Source organism: Heliangelus exortis, chromosome 14 (genome assembly GCF_036169615.1).
Source record: "Heliangelus exortis chromosome 14, bHelExo1.hap1, whole genome shotgun sequence".
In the NCBI taxonomy this organism is placed as follows: domain Eukaryota; kingdom Metazoa; phylum Chordata; class Aves; order Apodiformes; family Trochilidae; genus Heliangelus; species Heliangelus exortis.
In genome coordinates this window covers 3,086,403-3,102,904 of record NC_092435.1, presented here as the reverse complement: position 1 = coordinate 3,102,904, position 16,502 = coordinate 3,086,403, and positions in this window count along the sequence as shown.

The window sequence follows — 16,502 nt, the reverse complement described above, 5'->3', positions numbered from 1 at the left end:
TACAGCAGATGTATCACAAGAGTGCTACTAGCAATTTGAAATTCATACTCATGCAAATCAAACCATTCCCAGCTTCTGGAGTGACTCTCATTACATGCAGCTCTCTAGCAATGTTATTAATATCCTGGTGCAACGCACACACGTATGTGCACAACAGCTCACCAGAGCAAACACAGCCACAGAAAAATTAAAAGCCTTTCACTGCAGCATATTCCTACACGTGCTCAAAACACTCCTTGGAGAGCGTCAGAATAATTTTCAATACATTCCCAAGGAGAACAGACCCACGCAAATAAGTAGGGATGGTTTGGAGGGGACCAGCTTGTGTGGCACAGCAATTTCCTGTAAATTTGAAACACAGCTGTTCCCTTTATTGTCCTGTAGTCAGCTCTGTCAGTATTTCTCTCCACGTGTTATGCATTCTCTAAAGGACACAAAAAAATTGTATTGTTTTCTGATTTTACCGGTTTTGCATTCCCTTTCCTCTTCCTTATCTTTGCCACAAGAAATCTTCCCAGTTACACCCTGTGCTCCCTCTGCTGTGCCTGCAGCAGAAAAGCAAGCACAGTGTTTGCATCAACTGGTGTCTTACCCTTCAGGACACTGGTTTGCTGGTGCCATCCCTCTTGCTATCTCATGTTTCAGTACTTATCCTTCTGTAGAGAAATATTTGGGTGATATTCAACCAGGATTTCATAAAATCAGTAGAAATTTCATATCAAGTGCAAGTCCCTGGTTTGAATACTTATAAAGGCAGCCTAGAGAGCTTCAGCCTAATCAAGATGTTGGCTAAATAGAAGTCATCAACATGGAAAGAAGCTTTTGGAAATTTTGTTTTAACTGTGTCACCATGGAAATCTCTGGGAATCACATCTCCAGCATGGTGAAAATGAGGAACACTATGGAAAGATTTGCCTCCAGAAGTCTGCCTGATTTCTTCTTGCTGCTTTAGGGATGGCTTGTGCCTGAGACTGGAAACTCCTTAGAACTGGAAATGCCCTCTGGTTCTTGGCATCCTGGGCCTTTAGATCGGGGCTGTGTCTTTCATAGCACCACCAGCAAACATGAGGAGCCATAAGAAAGGAGAAAAAGCAGAGATGATAAGTTCATCAGTTGGAAGAGCCAGAGAAAGGGAAAAACAGGGCATGAGGGAGTTTCTAATCAATCCCAGCCAACAAAGATTGACTGAAGCAATACAGCTGCAAAAAATGGTGAAGGTGAGCCCAGGACCCAGATGGTCTGCTTGGTAGCTGCAGGGAGGGACTGATACCAGCACACAGGACATGGATGTGATACCAACAGTTACAACCATGGCCAGTTCTCTTCAAGAAAGTGGTATCCTATTTAAATCCAGTGCAAAGAAAAATAAAATAATAATAATAAAAAAAGACCTTATGCAAGAAAGAAGATTAAAAGAACACCCTGGAACAACTGAATTGAGGTACAAAATTTTTTTTTCAAGAGACACTTGAAATAAGGGAGAGTAAAGGTTATTTCAGCAGAAAGACAATCTGACATGAAATCAAATTAAATGCTTGAGTCCCAGGACATAGGGACATGTCACTACATCCCCAGAAAAGCACCCACATTACTGTGAGAATTCCTTCCTTTTCTAATCCTGGGAGTTTTCGTCCCTTTCTGGCCATGGCACAGCTTCAGTTCAGGAACTAAAGAGGAGCCTTATCCAGAACAGCATCTGAGCACAATTATGTTTGAAGTCTGCCAGGATAAGGACCAGTTACACCCAGGTATTGCATTTGTGGTAAGGGTTGCTGACATAAGACACTGTCTGTCATCATATGCAACAACACTGATCTTTTCCAGCAGGTTTAAAACTACAGACTGTACCAGGGAACCCCAGTACAGTCCATGCTTAGCACTGGTGACCATCTGGGGAGATGTCAGGAATGCACATCACAAGGGCAAAGCTTCTTAGTACTGCTGGGTAGGGACACAAGCAGAATCAGCTTCAAGTTTAATCTCATCTCATAGTGAAAGGGAAGCAAAAAGGAATGAATCATTTCAATCTACAGTTTCACAAATAATAAAGAAAAATAAATGCCAAGATGATGATTCACTCATTGTCAGTACTGACATTCCAATATAATGAATCCCACCCTGAGGCTGGTTTAAAATTAATACTTTCAAGGACTGATTATAAAAATTATAAAGTTTTTATTCTTTTTTGCATCCTATTATTTAAAATACTGGTATGTATTTGGTCACAGGACTTAGTTTTCTTTGAAACTGAATTGCTTTTAAAAAAAATCTCTGCATGTTACAAACACAAAGTTCTTGGAAAATACCCTGATTTCATACTCCACAGTTAACTCCCACAAGTTAGCAGTAATTCTTCCTCAAAACACAGTACTTTATGTTGTATTGAATCTGGATACAGTTTGGTGTACAATTTGGTGATGCTAAGATGTAAATATTGATCCAACCCCCAGTGTTTTAAGAGGCTGTTAGAGGTACTGATTACCCAACAGATTAACTTCAGACACCCTTGAGATTCATATCATCTAACAAGATATGAGGTGCTGAGGGGTGGAGGGGCAGGGTTTACAGAGTGATGCACTGGGGCTAGTGAAAGATTGGATGATACAGAGACTGTGAGTGGTTTCACAGACTGTTCAGGAGAGCCTCAGAAGGCATTCTGTGTCTTATGCATATGCAACTATTTACAGATCTTTTAAAGATCAGGACTGCTGTTACCAGTTCTGTGCTGTATAATGGCATTACCCAGTGTGACCTCAGGAAGCCAGTGCTCTGCAGCCATAATGCAATGGTATGTTCAGCTCTGCTGGATCTCCATAGAGTGGGCCTGGAATGCACTGGTGAACAATACCCAGGACTGCAGAGAGCAAAGAATGAAGGGCAGCAGTTTGATAAACACATTAAAGCACTAGCAACATCTGTTCAAATCCAAAGACTACACTATCTCCAGGAATTAACCTTCTGAACCACTTAATCATTAACCTCAGCAGAGAGAAAGTTAGACAACAAGAGCCTGTTTTGTCAGTAGCCCCTCAGAGAGATGCAGCAAGCAATATTTTACTGAGAACAGCGTGAGAAGGGCTTGCCCAGCTTTATAAATTTTAAACACAGAATATATTTGTGTGGGAAACAAGGAAACAATGGATGTAAATAAACAGCTGATCTCACCTTGAAGCCTTTATTCATTTATCCTTTTTTAAGTGGCTTGATTGGTTTGTCCCGCATTGTGTAACGTTTCCTCTAAACAAGGAGAGATGATTCAGTTCTTGCTCTGAAATATTCCTGGTTGTGGAAAGGTTTGCTAAGGGATGGGATGTTACAATTTTAAACTTACACCCATATCAGCAAGTTGTCTACTGAAAAACAAATTGCCTTGCAAGAAGCAGTAGAGCTAGAGAAGCAAACCATTTGGCAGGGGTGATTTTAGTTTTGTTTGGGTTTTTTTATTTTTATATATATATATATATACTGTTTGACATGTGAGTTCACCCATTTAGTTATTCTTCTATAACCTGGCCAGATACCCTCCCTTCACAGGATTCCAGTTGCTGCAGATTTTGTTTCTTATGGTTTTGTTTTTCAGAGGAAAGACTTTTTCAAGCTTCAATGCCTCAGATTTGTAGCCAAACTGAACTGTGGCATATTGGCAAGTGTCTGAACCTCATATAATCATTTACCAAGGGGTTGTAAAATACTGCCATGTAAGAAGGATGCTGCTTAAGAGCCAATTTGCACCAATCTCAGTGGCCACACAAGGTGTAGGAGGTGCATAATGAGGGCCCATATGTCTGCTTGGATATTGCCACAGTCAGAAAGGGCAAGAGAAAGGAATCTGCTCTGATCCAGGAGTTATCTAATAACAAAATTGGGTTATCCTAAGAATGGCCCAAGGTCTCAACCTGTCAGGGAAGTTCCAAGGGAAATAAACACTAGATTTAAGTATATTGTCCAGGTGACAAACTGGTCTCTATTGTCCCCATGGGGAGCTCCTGGCTATTACTATGTAAACTGCCCTACTTAAAAGAGAATTATGATGTCCCTGCTGGGGACAGAGGGGTGGTCTAATACCAGGGGATGAGGAAGGAAGATCTCAACCATCTGGTACTTTTTGTGGCTTAGCTTTCTGTTGGTCAGCAAGTTAAACTGACTCAGCACAGAGCTTCTTGTGTGCCTGAGCCAGCACAAGGGCAGACACCCAGAACCAGGGCCAGAGACCCACTCTTTCACACAGCAGCAAGACCTTAAGTGAGCTCAAACCATACTGTATAACTTCATCATTAAGCCTTTGCTTCCAAAGCAAACCAGGAACGTCAGCAAAAAAATCAATAATGTATAATTTTTCAATAAATGATACAACATTAATGCCCTTGGTGGAAAAGTCATGGTTGAATGGGCACAGAAACTGAATTAGTCAGATTAGGGATCAGACTGAGGAAAAGTTGGACTTGCACCTGGTCTGGAGGCACCATTCCTGTCTGTCTTCCCTTACCTGCACCTGTCCAGACACAAAACAGAGACACTACAGCCCAACAGTAATCTACATATTACCTTAGGCATGGTAAGTGTGCTGTGCTGACAAAAAAACCCCACGCAACCCAAACCCTGCCCATAATAAGTACTTATTATTTACCTGATAATTATTATATACCTGAGTATGTAATAAAAGGTAAACAGTGTTGTCTTCTCAAAGATAGTCACATTTATACACTAGGAAGATGAATCTTTGGTCAATACACCTCAAGAAAATGTTGCTCAGACAATTAATTTCTCCAACAGGGATACTCACCACGATCTATACTCCCACAAACTGATTTCTCAGGATTTATCATGGTGCTTGGTGCTCTTCAGATACCAAGCTGCACAACTGGTTTTTAAACTACTGTCTGCTGAGAAGGCTAAATTAAAGCCACATACAAGGCACTCTGCTTTCACTTGGGTCACTTAGCTCATTAATGTGGCTAATTAATTGAAGCTTTGCAGCCCTCCCGTTTCACACTGACAATAAGCAGGTCACAGCAGCTGTACTGCCCCCCCCTCACCTGAACACTCTTGCACAGACACCTGCTGCTCATAATTAAGATCCATTGCCCAACTTTACACATACTAATTTCTATCATTCAGTGCCTACAGACAAAGGAGAGCATTTACTGCAAGGAAATGACAGCTCAAATTCTGCTTCTGGAGTCTGGCTTAACTGGGCACCTACTTTCACTAAAGGGCCCTGACATGAAGCACCAGTGTGTCCTTATTTAAAAAGTGTATGTTTGGGTTGAATTTAAAGAAAAACACGTGGTCGTTTTCCCCTTAGGGGGATAATAGTCCTTTCATTAGATAACAAGGGTCAAAAAATGCCATAAACTTCACAGCAGCCTTTGTTAAGGAACAGAGAACTTCCAGCCACCCTTTCTTCTCCCTGAACTTGCTGTTTGGGTGCATGCATCTGGTTTAGGAAGAGCAGACATTTCACAAAGCACTCAATGAACACCTTAATTTTGGCTCCCATGTGGAGAAGAGGCTGATCCTTGCATCCACAGTCACCAAGGTTGATAGGGCCCAGGAGAGAGAACTCCTGTGAAATGAGTTTACAGCCTTTGAAAATCCAGCAAAAAATACCAGGTGTTCCTATGCAGAGCAAATGGAGTGTGAAACTCTCACTGATACTTCAGAGGGAGGCACCTTGCCAGGTACACACCTTTATTGCACTGGTGACATCAGCTATTGCCCATTTCTCAGCTTCTTGAGTGATGCTAAGAGGCAGAGTGAATCTCTTCAGAATAGTTCAGGTATTTCCTCACTACATTTTTTCCTCCTTATTAAGTTATTAAGTTATTTCCTCCTTATTAAGTGCCTCCTTATTAAGTTGCTGCAATGCCTCCTGGTAAGACTCAGTTTTCCTTGGAAGCCTTTTAGTCTCCAATGGATTTAAATCAGTATCCAGATATTAAAACAAATTAAAGTTATTTTAAATCTGATTTAATCACATACAAAATGAGGGCTAACTCAGTCCAGTTACCATTAAGAATATGATCTGGCAGAGCAGATACAGAGGGGCATAGGGTAGCCCCAGTACAAATACCAATGTGTAATTTTAATGCAGAGTGATTAGCAGGAAGTCCACGGGGTAGTGATGCAAAACCAGATCAATAGAGAGGATAATCTGGATGTGTTGTGATGCTCTGCCCCTGCCTTGCTCCTTAGCTGAGAATCAAGGATAAAAGTTGACTTTGCTCTGTGTTTACATTTATATGTGAGCTAATATAAAAAGTGATGGCTATGCTTTTTAAATTTCTCCAAATTTCTCCAAATTTAAATGTCTCCAAATTCTCCTAGTTCTGCTCAGAAGAGTAAGATGGCAATCAAGACAGAGAACACTTGAAAGTCTCATGGAGTGTCTCAGGTATTTTCTAAATGTCCTTTTTGGAACATTTTCCTTTCAGTTTTTCCTTTAAAAAATCAGTTAGCTATAAGATGTATTTTTCTGCTTCTTGAACTTTGAAACACAGGGTGCTTGCTATTTATTGGAGCTGTGGTGATAAGGTAGGTACACCTCAGATCTGACCTGGTTTGGCAGTGCCTCCTTTCAAGGACAAAACCAAACATCCAGTTCATGGCATCTGAGGAGGAGAGTTCCACACTAAATATCTGTCTTTAAGGGAATGTACAAAAGATATGAAATTAAAGGTACTCAAAATCATGATGATTTTTTCCGAAAATCATAAAGTAATGTATACTTGATAGGTTACATTTAAGAATAACAGAAAAGAAATTAATTTCAATGGAATTCACAGCTACTGAACTTCATAAAAAATTTAAACCACTTCCCAATTGGACATGAAAATCTCATCTTGTTCTTTATCTGTGACATAACTTCACAATACATTCACAGGAGTACCTGTTCAGCAGCCTGTGGCAAATGAAGAAGACAAAGAAAAACATTGCACCGGGAGTCATTAAGTGAATTAATTAACCTAGTGACATTGTCATAAGAAGAATTTATCTGGCATCCAGCAGGAGCAGATCTCCAATCATTTCACCATGGTTTCTTCTGCAGATTAACAGCCACACAACCCTTGGCAGCTGCCTCTTAACACTGCAAATTACCAGAAATGAATTAGCCAAATGCTGTGCACCCATGTGGATATTTTTGTTTTTAAGCAAAAATTATTAAGCCAATAGCTTGTCTGATGATTTATTGAGAGACAGCATCACTGTTTAAACAAATAGGTCACAGCGTAGCTTTCTAATGTGAAAAAGAAAAAAAAATGTGTGTGGAGGGGGCATCCTACAGCAAACAGTAATAACAAAAAACAGTAATAACAAAGCCTGCCCCTGCAAACAGGAATTAAACAATCTACTTTGAAAAAAGAGACATACATAAATTCAGAAAGGTCTATTATTTTTGAGAATAAAAAATAATTCTTTTTGTATACTTTTTAGAATAATTAGGGTCAGGGCTTCAGCCTGTTAATCTGGGATTCAACTATTCAGAGGTACTTCTGCAAGATAGCTTTGTTCATGCAGATAATAATTACCATATCACATATGAAAACCAGATTTTTTAGGAAACTGAAAGAGCAACATGAAGCTTAGCCTCATTATTTTCTGCAGCCTCTTGTTAAACTAATAGGCAATGCAACCACAGCACTTTGAAAAGGCTCCTTTTCATACCACAGTGCTGCTTTGGAGTAGTCAAGGACTTGTCTAAAATAAAGTCTTAACCTCCATGTGATTTAAACAAAAGGAAAACAGATTAATTCTCACTAATGGATTTCAACTGTCCTCTTCAAAGTCTCTTTTACTTCCACCTGACGGTGCTTTGTTTGTAAGTTTTCTATTTAAGTAGGCTTGGAAAACTCCAAGAAGGAGTTTTTTAACATGCAAACCTGACATTTTACAATCACTTACAATGTGTAATGCATTTCTATATAAAACCCTACAATAATCCATGTTTTTGGAGGAGTGGGATTTATAGAACACACACAATAGCAAATTTAACCCAAGAATGCACAGGTTCAGCTTGACACAGAAGTACTTTAGGGTTAAAAGAGGGGCAAGGCAATAGAGAAAAGGACAAAAAGGAACTTTCTTTGAGGATGTGTGGCAACACAGGTGATCAGAAGGGCTGTTGCTGATACTCCATACTGATGCTCTGAGAAGGTGATAGCAGGTTTGAAATAACACCTTCTAAGAGACCCCAAGGTAAACATGACTGGTCAGGTTATCATTCCAGGCTAATGTGATATACTTTCCATCGGGAGCTGCAGGCTCAAAGTCTCAGGTTTCCAGTCCCTGGGGGAGGAGGAGGCTGCCAAGGGTCTTTTTGAGGACAAGGCAACCCTGTGAGCTGGAACAAGGCCTCCCACAGTCAGTAGGGATGCAGAGCTGTACACAGGTAGCTGGGTCACTGCAAGGGGAGGTGATGCTCTCCCTTCTCTCAGTGAAAGCAAAGATACACAGAAATTAGGGAGCAGTGGCCCTACTTAGGCCAACCTATCTATCTCCCCCAGCCTCCTAAACACAGATAGGACATGTCACAGGCTCAAAACACCCATTTAGAATCATAGAATCACAGAATCGGCTGGGTTGGAAGGGACCTCAGAGCTCATCAAGTCCAACCCTTGATCCACTCCCCCCGTGGTTCCCAGCCCATGGCACTGAGTGCCACATCCAGGCTCTTTTGAAATATCTCCAGGGATGGAGAATCCACCCCTTCCCTGGGCAGCCCATTCCAATGTCTGATCACCCTCTCCAGAAAGAAATTCTAATTTATTTTTAATAATTTATTTCTAATAATTTATGCTTGGATAGAAGTAAAACCTTCTGTTTATGGGAAACTGGAGGTCTCCAGTATTTCATTCTAGATGGGAGCAAAGTCCACATCACAGAAACTCCTCTAAACCAGAATGCTCTGTGCCAACACCTATCCAGAAAACAGGGATTGTTCCCTATTTGCCCAGCTAGCTGGCAGGTTAATTTCTCAAGAGTTATGGTGCCAGGAGATGTGCCTATGTGCAGGCACCCAGGAAGTCTTGCCAGGAAGACATGTAACATCTGGGAACCTCAGTTTCATTCCCAGTTAATTCGACAACTCTTATTCAACAAGTTCTCAGACATTGCCAACTCCCAGTTCTACAAAAGCAACCTTAAAAGAAAGTCACAGCTCCTGTCCCATGCTCCTGCCAGTGGATGTCCAGTTGTTAACAAGTGGATGTACTTGTTAACATATGTACCATTTGAGTTTTAAACAATGGCTTCTCTTTCTAGGCTTGAAGGAGGCTTAGTGGATAAATAATGCAGAAAAAAAATCAAAGCCAGTTTCTTGCAAGCTGATACCTCAGCCAGGCTCAGTTTGTTGCTTCTTGAGAAGGTGCTTTGTCCCAGCATGGGTCTGACTGTTGCATGGCAAGAAGCATCACCTCAGGGACTTACAATTAAGCTCCTAAATCCATGTTTATGCAACAAAAGGGCAAATAACTTTGATTTTTGGGGTGCTGATTTCTCATTACCTAGCTGTAGAAATCTGAACTTTATACATTTATATCTACACAACCTACTTCTAAGTTTTCCTCCCTATAAACTGATGCCTGCTTAGCTCCACTGAGAAGGAATTTGATGCTGGGGAAATGCTACAAGAAATAGGATGACTAAACAGAAAAACAGACACTAGAACCTGAGCACTTAATTATGGGATAATTTTTTTAGGACCTGAAAATTCCTGCTGTAGAATTCTTCAGTTTTTTTTTTACTGACCACCATAAACATCAAAATAATCAGAAGCAAACCTGCCTAAGCTCTTCATATAATTTTTAATATTATGACTTCTGGTGTTTGATTTCTTATAGACCCCTTTCAAACATTTATCTTGCATGACTGCCAGAACATCAGGACTACATAATACAAATCAGTTTTAAACAAATAAATTAAATATCATAAAAAAGAGAAGATCATTTTAAAAATAATCTGTAGCTGAACTTTTCTCAGTAAAAACTTGCTTGAAATTTCCAGTTATACATCACTTCAGGAGAACTGAAAGTGCACTTAGTCTAGGCACGTGTACAAGGATTTACAGTATTTTTTTTTAATGCAATCACATGTGTGCACAGGTGCTCAGGCAAATAAGCAGAGGAAGAAGTCTGGATTTCACACCAAAGATAACTTTACAAGACCTGTGAAAAAAATTGTGTTTCATATTCTGAGCATGATACTGAACCAAAAGCAAACAAAACAACTGTACTGTAAGAGGAACATTTTTCCTTAGGTCTGTGAAACTTCTGGGGTTATATTTTTCAGTATTCTTGTACCAGAACTTCTCTGAGTACTTTTAAGGTACTTCTAAGTAGAAGAAATCTTCAGCATGGATGATGTGCTGCCACATACAGTTACAGAGATGTCTAATTTCTTTCATGGATCTTGTCAAAAGCCATTATGCACACGTGTACCCACTTGTTCCTACATTACAAAACCACTTGGGTTTCATATGAAGAGTCTTGGGCTTCTTCAGATTCTCATTTCCAAAGAGAAATAATGTTCCCAAAGGCTTCCATCATGAAAAGGCTGTAAGAACACGTTTTGTCTAAGTTTTACTGTGCCCAGATGACAATAGCTTGTATTTTTTCTACATCAGAAAATCTTTTCATGTCTTTTTCCTTCCCCTACCCATTACAAAACATATGTTCCTCAGTGCAGTGGAAAACAAAATATGGGAAAAGACAGCAGCTTTGACCAGAATTTTCAGGAAAACATGTTTTTTGTTTTCTTGCACTTTTCTGGGTGACTTGTCATGTCAATTAGTGTCAGTCACATTTGATTAGGTGACTTTATGACTCTGAGACATAAAGCTACATGACTGATGCACCTCCATGCAATGCACTGCATTGCACTCACCCTCTGGGAAACTTAAAACACTGCATTGTTCCAAAAGCTTAACCCTTCATGTTTGGGGTAAAATTCCACTTCATGCTTCCATCACAGAGATATAATTGAGCGTGACCACTGACTTAAAGGTGTAAAGAAGAAGAGTGGCTTCTCAGAAAGTGAACTGATTCAGTCAAACACTAAAGAATATGCTGGTGAGGTTTTGACTTAACTTTTAACTTGATATTAACATGTTGGAGGGTGATTTGACACCCCTAATAAAAACTGTTTTCAGGAACTTTGTTTATAAATTCAGATAAAATTTTTGATAAATTCGAATAACATTTTGCTCGAGATTCACATGAATTAACACATAATTTACTTGTGTCTTTTGTCCAACCTTCCAATCTGCAAAATCATGTATAAGGGTCACAGATCACACCTGCACATTACCAGTGGCCTTATGCATCAAGTATTGAGGCTCTACAATTGGAACAGCAAGAGATCATCCACAGAATAACAACTTATCATGATCTTACCATACCATTTTTTGTACCTAAATGAGATGTTTTAGTAAAATATTAATCAGGTGATGAAAAAATTGGGTGGAAGTCATATTAATTGCCATTTATAGTTTTTTTTCCCCTTTTATTTAAACTCAATGGTACAACAGATGCTTTGAGATATGGGGGGGGGGGGTTTGAGGAGAAACATTTTTCATGAGATTTTGAAACAAATTTACTATTTATTTTATGCCGGGGATGAGACACAAATCAATCATCACAGATTTCTGCTTTTTTTTTTTAACAAAAGCTAGTCCAGATATCTATTTAGGTATAATCTAAATTGAAATAATTGTACTGCATTAAAATAACACAGGTGTTCTACCTGTAGACAGTAACACATTGCAACATCAGCTACCATAGAGTAATATTATTTTCTTGCCTTACATGATGATTAGATCTCAAAAAGTGAAAGGCAGGAAAACATGCTTTGGGATTAAATTCTGCAAGGGCTCAGTCATATTCAGTTCCTTTCAAAAAATACCATCTGACTTGATCATAGTCCCTACACAGCAAAAAAAGGAAGAGAAATCTGACATCTGATGGTGATGGTTTTTAGACAGAAGATGAAGTGGCTGGATTTTGAAAGCTCATATATTCCCATTCACTGCCAAGAACAGAGCAAGTGCAGGGAATCCTTAATTTTTTTTTTTCTTTACTGTGTAAAGTTGACTCTGTAAAGATGATATTCTAATTGAAACACAAGTACTGACCTTACAACAACAATTGACACAGGAGTCCCACTGCTTAGGTTATTCAGTTAAGTCAGATGACCACAATCATCCCTGCTGACCTTCAAATCCATGAGACTATCTGAAGTTTATACCCTAATTCTGGAAATAAAAAAGGCTCACATTCAAGATATCTAGCCACTAGAAAACACTCTAAGAACCATTCTGAGGGTGCCTGCTATTGACCATGAACTCCAGTTTCTCTCTTACAGCTTGCTAGTTGTCTAAAACATCCTAAGCAAAAAACTGACAGAACATTTTTACCTCTACATAGGCTGCACAAAAGGCTCAAGAACAATTGTTCCCAGTGGGAAGGAGAAAAGTGGAACAAGGAAATATTATGAATATTGATCAGCTGCACTCAGCTAGGACTGAGGGACTGTACTGAGGGACTGTTCCTATCACTGCTAGTCAAGATTGTCCATGTGAACTGGTGTAGGAGAGACCTGAAGTGTATCACTCTTCCCTGAAGAGAGAAGAAGATTTTTAAATCTATTTGCTGGAAATAATTTTCATGTTGTTATCAAAATTCAATCCCATTTTTATACTACTGCAGAATTTATCTGGCTCTGGCTAGGGCAGGGTTGAAAGCCAGCAATGGGAAGCTTTTACTTGCATTTATTCTATCATGAAAAGTGACAGGGAGTTACACCAGCATCGTGCCATCTGTATTAGCAAAACCTGCTATAGACTTATGGTACCAGGAGGAGATATTGTCTAATTTAATTGTTCATTTATGCACTGTATCACTCTCTTATTTGCTTTCACTCTTAAACTGGGAATAGGAAGACTGAGATGCTGCAAGCAGGAAGACTCCTATGTGATCCCAATCTGAGTGCAAAAAGCCACAGAATGATAAATTCCCACCTGTATCAAACACTCTTATCTTCTCGTGCCCTCTCCCAGTCACCTGGAACTGAACACTTCCCCTTTGTTTTATCTTATCTTGAAAACAAGGAAATACCATGAGTTACATGTCAATATGACCTCTGTGAACTAGAAAAAAAGCTGTCTAATGTAATGCCTTGTGGCTCCATTAAACCCATTAAAGATGCATCTTGAATTCTAGAAGTGTTGGGAAAAGAAGATATGCTTTAGGCTTTGAATTTAAACAGTGTAAAGATGCTTCTCAGAGATCCTTTATAAGATGAGCTTACACAGGAGTTTACCAAAATTATCTTTAAAGTGTTTTCCATTTATTGAATATTTTTACTTTGTGTATATAAATATAAATTGAAAATATTAGCAATTTAGGCAAGCTGAAGGTTGTGGAAATAGGAAGTAACATCTAAAAATGGTTCAGATTTTTCTTTCCATGTTTAGGAATCAATGAAATAAGCAAGATGAAACATTTATATTTATGGAGTTTTCTTTGCCTTATCTATATAAAAATTCCCTGCCCCATAGAAGATGGGGTTATGAGTTTTGCTATTAATTTTCCTCTTACACTTCCATATTAGACTATACTTTTTGACCAGAAGAAATTAGGATATGTTAAATACTCTTCTAGCATGGAGCTAATCCCTATAGATTTAACCCATGACTGGGCTTCCCACATTGACCATCCTGCAGGACAGATCCAATGTGGATTAGCAAAGGCAGATGCCCTCTCTGAGGATCTCTGAAGTGGATTATGCAGTCCCTGGACAGTGCAGAAAAAATGTGAAAGATCTGCCTCGAACACCCTCCTCCTCTGCAATTGGTTATCATCCCAGATTAATGCTGCCTGAAGCTAAGGATGGCCCAGTCTAAGGACCATTAAGCATCCAGAGCAAATCTCTAATTTAGATCCATATTTGCCAAGAAGGGTCACATTCCTTAATGTTATGAAGATAAAATTCACAAGTAAAGGCTCCCTAGATGTTCTTTTTACTCAGGATTCCGACACCTTGTTTTTTCAAAAAGAGCCAAATAATTTCTACATATTGTTCAGTTCCCTATTAGATCTGCAACTTTTGTGTTTATCTGTAGATACAGGAATTCTTGCCTATATTTGGGTGCATTCCCTCATTAAATTTTCTTCTGGGGTAGTTTCTTTGAATTTAAGGAAAAGGGAGAAACTTGTAACCTGGGCCATGCTGCTTAGAAGATTATCCCCCTGGAAAGTAGCACTATGTGCCTCCAGAATGAAAACTGAATAGAACTGACAGCCAAACCTTTCTATAGGTCATGAATTTTAATGAGTCTAGAGTTTGTGGCTAGTCTTAAAAATGTTCAGTACAACTACACCAATGTTTCCTTTGCTTATAAATTCTTAACATTTATTTCCAAAGTGAAAGAAGATCCTTAAACTGTATCTTTTTGGTGCAGACTCCATCTTATCCTCTTACTCCTCGATGCCTTTTAGGAATTTTTAATATACAGCTGTTAGGAAAAACAAATATCCTTCCTGTATTTCTGACACAGTTTAAGGAGATCCTTTCTGGCTAATCCCATGAAAAACTCCTACTGAAATCACAAGAGAAAGAATGCAAGATAGGGCACTTTGAGCTTTTTGATGTTCAAAAAAGATCTCTGAAGCAAATACAATGTAAGGTTCCAGTAAGTGAGAAACTTCCTCTTTGGCTGATGTCATTCAGCCTTTTTCTTGTTGCTTAGTCAGGATTCACTAACCACAGAATTTAAATGTCTCACCTAACATTTTCACAGATGTGGTTATTCATGAGGACACTGTTAAGAATAACCAGTTTAAGCCAGAATACAGAAAATACAGAATACAGACATCAGAAAATTACACAACCCAATTACTGTGTTATGAGAATCTCTGACTTTCTATGGAAACCTGCAAATTCCTAAGAGGGAACCTGTGTGAGGTTAAGTTTTATCACATTTTGACAGAAAAGTCTGCCTTCATCCATTGTTCTCAAATTAATAATTAAGATCATGGCTGCCTATACCTAGGGTCTTAAGTCCAAGTATAAATAAATGAAACAAATTTTAAAGTCAGGGATTTCTAATTATGAATAATGGGATTCTGCCTTTTCTGAATATTAGAGAACCTGAGCATATTGTTTTTCTTAGAATCAGATTCAGAAACCTCCTTTTAAGTGCTTATGTTTGTAATACCTTGCAACACAGCTCACTGACTTAAGAATCAAACCACTCTTAAGTTGTTGTATGTTCCCTCACTAAAAAAAAAATAAAAAATTTCATACTGTTCTACTTCTTCTATTGATCTCATTGTAACATCAGTCTGGAAAACAATGAGGAACCTCATTTTCTGCATCTATCCAGATGAAAAACATAGCAATAGCCTGAAAATATTCTGAGCAAATTAATGCCTTCATTTTGTCCTGGTTTTGGGAGAGTTTTTGACTACTGGTGATTATATTCAGTATCAAAATATAAAGTTGTTTATTTTACAAAGTCCTTGCAAGACCTACCTACTGCATAGTGAAGTACAATAATTTCAACTGCTGGTAGGTGCTGAGGTACTTGCTGAGACAAACCCAGGAAAGTAGCCAAGTTTTGTAGCTGTCATCCAAGAGGTACAGATGAGGACAACAAACCAGCCCTTTACACTTAGGGGGAATCTGGATACCTACATAGATAAAAATATTTTCTTTCTGACATGGCACATTATCTCCCTTGGAACTTCTCAACATGTTGTGATTCATATTTTGAACATGGCCTTTTATAGACCCAGCAAAAAAGACTAAATCATAAATAGTATTCCTGAGAGCTAAAATAACCCTCATAAATTCTGATCACAGTCACATAACAGCATCCTAATAACCTGGCCTAGAAGAAGACATCAGCAGCTCAGAGAAATAGTAATCATTACAACTGGAAATGTGTGCTCATCTCTGCTGTAAATATTTCACAATTTAAAAAAATTAATCATCTTTCCAAGTCATCTTTCAGTTTCTTATTTTTATCACTTCTAGAAGCTCTGAAGAAAATCTCCTGCCTGAGGAGGTAAAATAAACCAAAACTGGCACTTGAAAGTGAATCCTACTTCTGTAACAAAGGGCACAGCCTGGGATAGCAGGGATATTGCATAAATGTATCTTCAAGATCAATTTGGCCCCCAGGAAGGGAGTATGCAATTTTAAGAATATTTTACCTCTAAAAAAATCTACCAATTTAATGAAAATATTTTTGCTAGTGTTTAGAAATCCAGCTTGCTTGTATTTACATTTTACTTGTAGTGAATCACTACAAGGATTAGGAATGCAGTCAATCAGCTAAGAGGAAAAACAAAGTTTAAGCAGCCTGGTTTTAGATTTGCAAACCCAATCACAAGGAGACTCCCAGCTCTTGGAATAGCCAGGAAGTGCCAGGGTTTTGCAAAGAAGCCGGGATCCAGCTAGATTTTCAGGATGACTATTCCTCTCCAGCTTTGAAGAGAAAATCA